Source organism: Mus caroli, unplaced genomic scaffold, assembly GCF_900094665.2.
Source record: "Mus caroli unplaced genomic scaffold, CAROLI_EIJ_v1.1 scaffold_15006_1, whole genome shotgun sequence".
Taxonomy (NCBI): domain Eukaryota; kingdom Metazoa; phylum Chordata; class Mammalia; order Rodentia; family Muridae; genus Mus; species Mus caroli.
The window spans coordinates 25181-32464 of record NW_018389221.1 but is presented as its reverse complement, the minus strand read 5'-3'; the positions used below and the strand labels follow the sequence as shown (position 1 = coordinate 32464).

Here is a 7284-nt window from a genome sequence, read left to right as displayed (position 1 = left end):
GCTTCCTCTTTAAGGTCTTTTACCTGTTTAGCAGTGTTCTCCTGTATTTCTTTAAGTGAGTTATTAAAGTCCTTCTTGATGTCCTCTACCATCATCATAAGATATGCTTTTAAATCCGGGTCTAGCTTTTCGGGTGTGTTGTTTCGGGATGTGCCCTGGACTGGGCGAGGTGGGAGTGCTGGATTCTTATGATGGTGAATCGTCTTGGTTTCTGTTAGTAAGATTCTTAAGTTTTTCTTTCGCCATCTGGTAATCTCTGGAGTTAGTTGTTATAGTTGTCTCTGGTCAGAGATTGTTCCTCTCGTGATTCTGTTAGCCTCTATCAGTAGACCTGTGAGACGAGCTCTCTCCTCTGAGTTTCAGTGGTTAGAGCATGCTCTGCAGGCAAGCTCTCCTCTTATAGGGAAGGTGCACAGATATCTGGCATTCAGACCTCCCTCCTGGCCGAAGATGAAGGTCCAAAACAGGACCTGTCCCAGAAACTGTGTTGCTTTAGCCTGTCACAAAAGCTGTTAGCTTCTGTAGTCCACACTCTCACCTGTGCAGACTAGTCTCGGTGGAGTTCCAGAACCAAGATGTCTCCTGTAGATGCTATGGCAAAGCCCACCCGAGGCCGGGCTGACACCTATCCTCTGGCAGGGAAGGTGCCCGGATCCAATAGGCTTTTTAATTTTTCTATTTTCAAATGGTTACACATGCACAGGACGTTGTCAAACAGAGGCAGGAAATTCTGCACCTTGCTCACAGCCTTCTCTTTAGTTGATAGCTTTTATAATAAAATAAATGAGGAAATTGAAAGAACTTACATATTATTCATGAGCTCATTTGCATTTATTTGCCTCAGGGCAAATAAATAGTCTGTGTTTTCAGTAAATAAACACATGTATTTTAACTCATTCTCTCTATATGTCCACTCTCTTGGAACATTTTATTGAATTAATTAATTATACTCTCTATCAAATTATATGAATATATAATTTCATGTAGAGTTGGGTTTGTTCTTCATGTGTTTTCCTTTAACTTTTCTACAGAGAGTTATTTTTTCTTTGTAGTATTTTTGTCTGACTTGTAGATTTATACTTATAATTACAAAATATACCTTACTTTTCAATATATGTATTACTCTGTACATAAGTACACATATGTATTCATACATATATATGTATATATACATACACATATGTGTGTGCCTATGCATGCATTCATGCCTGTGTTTACATGTGCATTTTGTTTTTTGTAATTTCTTGCTACCTTGTGTTCATATGCAACTTGCTACATAAATTGAAGTACTCAAAAGAGCTTTTTAATTTTGGTTTAGAAGTAAGCATATTTTTTGAATGGTCAACAATATTTTGTCATTTTCAGTAACTAATTCTCATTTTCATGTTCAAATCCTGAATTTTTCATATAAAAATACAAAACTACAGGAGAGTGAAAATACTCTGTGCAAATGTTCCTCTCTTTAGAACATGATTTTAATATTTTCAACTGTTAATATTGAAAAAATTGAATAATTATTTTAAGATATATTTCATTGTTTTATCTCTGTTTTTATTTCTGATTTTATTAATTTAGATGCTGTCTCTGTGCCCTCTGGTTAGTCTGGATAAGGGTTTATCTATCTTGTTGATTTCCTCAAAGAACCTGTTCCTGGTTTTGTTGATACTTTGCATAGTTCTTTTTGTTTCTTATTGGTTGATTTCAGGCCTGAATTTGATTATTTCCTGCTGTCTAGTCCTCTTGGGTATATTTTCTTCTTTTTTATTTACAGGTTTCAGGTGTGCTGTCAAGCTGCTAATGTATGCTTTCTCCTATTTCTTTTTGGAGGCACTCAGAGCTATGAGTTTTCCACTTAGCACTGCTTTCATTGTGTCCAATAAGACTGGGAATGTTTTGGCTTCAATTTCATTAAATCCTATAAACTCTTTAATTTCTTTCTTTAATTCTTCTTTGAATAAGTTATCATTAAGTAGAGTGTTGTCCAGCTTCCACATGTATGTGGGCTTTCTATTGTTTATTTTGTTGTTGAAGACCAGCCTCAGTTCGTAATGATCTGATAGGATGCATGGGACAATTTCAATATTTTTGTATCTGTTGAGTCCTGTTTTTTGACTGATCAATTTTGGAGAGGGTACCATGAGGTGCTGAGAAGAAGGTATATCCTTTTGTTTAGGATAAATGTTCTAGAGATATCTGTTAAAGCCATTTGTTTCGTAGCTTCTGTTAGTTTCCCTGTGTCACGCACATTCATAAAAGAAACTTTACTAAAGCTCAAAGCACACACTGCACCCTACACAGTAATAGTGGGAGAATTCAACACCCCCCTCTCTTCAATGGATGACTATATAATTTGTCACAAAACAACCCTCAAAAGATACAAGAAGATTGAAATAATACCATGCATCCTATCAGATCACCATGACCTAAGGCTGGTCTTCAAGAACAGCAAAAATCTAAAGAAAATGTTTTTAAGAGGCCAGTTCCCTCTCTAGGCCTCATGGTTTTTGTCTGGTTGTCACTTTGGGCTCATTCCCCACCTTGTCCACCTGAGCATCCCCTTGAAAGTATTGTCTGTCTTATGCTCACTCATGCCCATGCCCCTGGTCATAGGTAGGATCCTTTTAGTCTCTGGCTTCCCATCCTGGAAGACTGACTGCCTCATGACAGGCATGTCTTCTTAGGCTTACTTCTTTCAGGGAATGTTAGGCAACTAATCATTCAGACGTTCATAGGTCAGGACAGTGAGCTGAGCATAGACATAGCCTCCATCTACTCTGCCTCCTACTAAAGTACGTATGACACAAAATACACACCTGCAATGCCTCTGGAAGGCAGGAGTGCACAACAGTCCTGATCACTCTAATTTCATGCAAAAGAGAATAATAAAGTCAGAAGATATAATGTCACCTTTCAAGGGTTCCAGTTTTCCTAGTTATGCTGTCCTTTGACTGTCTCTATAAATTCGAGACTGAGTTTGCCAATTTTTTGAAACTCTTTCAGGAATACTATTTGCATTATATTGAGCTTATTAGCAAACTGAAGATGATACACAATTAAATCTCATTTATGGGACTGGAGAGAAAGCCTAGTGGATAAGAGCATTTGTTTATCTTGAAAGGGACATGGGTTTGATTCTCAGCCCTCAGACGGTGACTTATATCTGTTTTTTATTATTTATTTATTTAATATATATGAGTTCTGTGTGTTCACTCACACACACACACACACACACACACACACACACACACATACACACACACCAGAAGAGGGAATGTGATACCATTACAGATGGTTGTGAGTTATCATATGGTCGCTGGGAATTGAACTCGGGACTTGTCTGTGCTCTTAACCATCCCATACCTATCTTTAATTTCAGTTTCAGTTCTCACATCGTCTTCTGTCCTTTGATTGTACTAGGCATGTACATAATATTCTTAGGATCATGCAATACATACATTCATTTTTTAAATAAAGCAGTTCATTGTATGAAGACAGATATATTGTCTATTTACTTGTATGCTTTGTAATGTAGAGGAGCAATTCTTCTATCCTTAGTGTATGTAGAGGTTTTATTGTAATTACTTTCAAATATCTATGTTGAGTTTCCTTGATTTATGAATTTGTATACTAATATTATTAGTATCCTCACCTGGGCATTGGTTCATTAGCAATCTAGGCCTGTTCAAGACTAGGCTCCAATCTGAAGTGCTGGGTGAACTGCCTGGGACTTGCTTCTGAGGGTTACCTTTTATCAGTGCAAACTCAAGCTCACATTATTCCAAGTTACACAAGATGGTTTAAGTTACGTTTCTAACAGATAAAGAGGTTTCTTTTGTGTTAGGGTTAAGGGTATGTTTATGCAATGGTTTTGATTAGTGCAAGGTTTAGGACTATGATTGTTGCTAGGGTTAAAATTAGTATTAACATTAGTACCGCAGTTATGGTCAATCATTTACTTAGTGTAGGGTTATAACTGTTGCTAGTGATATGGATAGACAAAATGTTAGGGATAGGATTAAGGTTTGGAGTTCAAGGTTAACTTTGTTTGATTTAGGTTAAGCTTAGTGTAGGATTTCTATTTACAGTTTAGGTCGTAGGTAAGTGTAGAATTAGGGCTTAGACCAAACCTGCTGTGATCAAGACACAGCTAATTCAGAACAGGAGAGAAAATTTTGTGTTGAGCTGCAGCTAATCAGGAAAACTATGGTTATCTGACCCATGGGTGCAGCTAACATAAGACAAAACAAAATCCAGAAGAGAACATAGAGGATGAGCAAAGCTGCATCCTATTCAGGAAAGCACAAAGACCTTTGTCCAAGCGTATAAATGATCATGAAAACAAAAGATAACAATTCCATAGGTACACACACACACACACACACACACACACACACACACACACACACACACACACACACACACACACACATATATATATATATATATATATATATATATATATATATATTAAAAGGAAAACAGCTGTATCCAGGATCTAGCTAATTATGAGAAATGTGTAAAAGTTGTTACTAAAACATAACTAATCAGAAAAACTGCACATATCCGTGTCTAGTGCTCCAAAGAGTCAGAAACAGTTTAGAGACCTGTGCAGAGAGTCACAGACAAGCTAGATATTGCAGACCTCTGTGCTCATGGTACAGACAAGTTGGATGAGAATAGACACCTGTGCCCATCATAAAGTAATGATCGATTTACTACTATTGCAGTACACAGTCATGCTCTGGGACATCAGTGCTCATAGCTGTACTAGTAAAGTAGCACATGTGCACATGGATGTCTTCATAGAGTTTGAAACATGGATATACTGGTGCAGAAGGAGAACATGACACACTGATGTCCTAGTGTCACCTAGCATATGGGCATTCATGAAGAGCAGAGTAGAAGGATGTCCATGTATACATGAAAGCACTTGTAGTAGTGCACATGGCAGTAGGAATACACGTGTGCACACAGATGTATTGGCACATAGGTGCATATGGTGCACATTATGTATTAAAGCAGCGCACATGGAAGTATTGGGACTACAGTATACAGTAATCTCCAAGTGAAGCAAATTTGAACTGATATGCAACTACAATACTTGACAGGGATGTATTTGAATGGCAGCATATGTGAATGCGCTAGTACAGTAGTACATAATTATATTGGACAAGGTTGAACTGTGTGGCCCCATGTACTACTATCGCAAAGACATGCTCAAGAGCATTGGCATGTCTGTATATACTTGTACATACAAATTGCTACACATGAATTTGCTCATACAGCATTTCACATGAATGCAATTGTAGAGCAGTGCTTACTGACATATGAGAACAGGAGTACACATGATTGTGCCAGTATATTTGCATATAATAATAAACAAAAAACACGGATATAATATAAAGAACCACCATAGATTTACTATTATAATATTGACTATGGATGTACCCCTACAATTTTACACATGGGTGTCCTATTATAGATATATACACAGTTTGCTGTGTATACACATATGTTGTGTATACAAAACCATGTAGGTACGTGCTATAGCAGGACAAAAGGGCAAAATAGCAAACCAACTCTTGGAAGTACTAGACAGGAACACACATGCTTCTGGTAAATAAGAACTCATGCATGTCCATGAACAGCAGTCCACACAGGTTTACTAGTACAAAAGCAAACATGGAAATCAAGTAAAGGAGTGTACATAGTTGCATTCTTGCAGGAGATATCACTCATATTCTCTCAACTTACATGCATATAAGAGTACAGCTGTACTCAGATATACTGCTATAATAACACTCATGTGATGAGTCCGTAATGAGACCTACAGCAGGACTTACTTTTCATGAAACTAGACAGTTGCACACAAACATTTACTGGTACATTACTGAAGTATGTACTAGTAGAGTAGTGAATATCCATCTATTATTAAGCACTACAAATTTTAATATACTACAATAATTAGTTGTTATAAGGACTTAGTGCACTATAAATACAACAGAAATACTCCTTTCACCTATGAAAAGGTAAGGGGTCCTTGAAAATAACAATCTACTCTCTGCTGCTTAAAGAACACCTTAGTAGAGACATATCAAGGGGTTTGGCTCAGGTACAGAGGACAAGCACAAAATCTTCAATGCCCCACGTCCTAATACTGATCACCAAATATATAAACAATTAAAAAATGGATCTTACAGCTCATCAAAGATCACACCAATAGATCCAAATCCCTTCCATCAAAGCTAAATGTTATCTATTGGAGTGAAAGATGAATAATAAAGTAAGCAGTCTTTTCCAAATGTTATTTCATCCTGTATCTTTTAAAATTATATTAAAACTCCACTTCTTATATTGATTAAAATCACTATCTATAACCACATGAACTCACACATTTTTCAAATACTTATTTCCATGTCTCTGTCAGCCTGTAATGTGAGTGTTCAAGATGTACAGGTAATAGCATTGCAACCTGGGACTATACAGTGAGTCTCTGTTTCAAATACCAAAGATATTTGTGTAATTCTTTTTGTTCAAAACTTAAGAAATGTCTTTCATCACATACAATATTGCAATGCCATAACTTTTAAAAGATGAATTAAGTCACTGCAAGGGCTCACAAAGTATGAAACTTACCATTCTTTTCTACTTTTGATTTATCATAAGTAGGAGTTAGTTTAGCTGCCGTGTCTGCCAAAAACAACCCTGAGATTCCACCTCACACCAGTAAGAACGGCTAAGATAAAAAATTCAGGTGACAGCAGATGCTGGCGAGGATGTAGAGAAAGAGAAACACTCCTCCATTGTTGGTGGGATTGCAAGCTTGTACAACAACTCTGGAAATCAGTCTGATGGTTCCTCAGAAAATTGGACATAGTACTACCGGAGGATCCCGCAATACCTCTCCTTGGCATATATCCAGAAGATGTTCCAACCTGTAATAAGGACACATGCTCCACTATGTTCATAGCAGCCTTATTTATAAGAGCCAGAAGCTGGAAAGAAACCAGATGCCCCTCAACAGAGAAATGGATACAGAAAATGTGTTACATTTACACAATGGAGTAATACTCAGCTGTTAAAAAGAATGAATTTATGAAACTCCTAGGCAAATGCATGGACCTGGAGGGTAACATGCTGAGTGAGGTAACCTAATCACATAAGAACTCACATGATATGTACTCACTGATAAGTGAATATTAGCCCAGAAAATTAGAATACCCAAGATACAAGATACAATTTGCAAAACACATAAAACTCAAGAAGAACGAAGACCAAAGTGTG

General features: G+C 37.0%; 1 non-coding gene across 1 annotated transcript; it reads right to left on the bottom strand.

The window, feature by feature from the left end:
• Positions 1-2698: 2698 nt before the first annotated feature.
• On the bottom strand, positions 2699-2836 carry LOC115030284. Its single transcript, XR_003835872.1, has one exon. It is a non-coding gene; the product is annotated as a small nucleolar RNA SNORA17 (small nucleolar RNA).
• Between the last annotated feature and the right edge of the window lie 4448 nt (positions 2837-7284).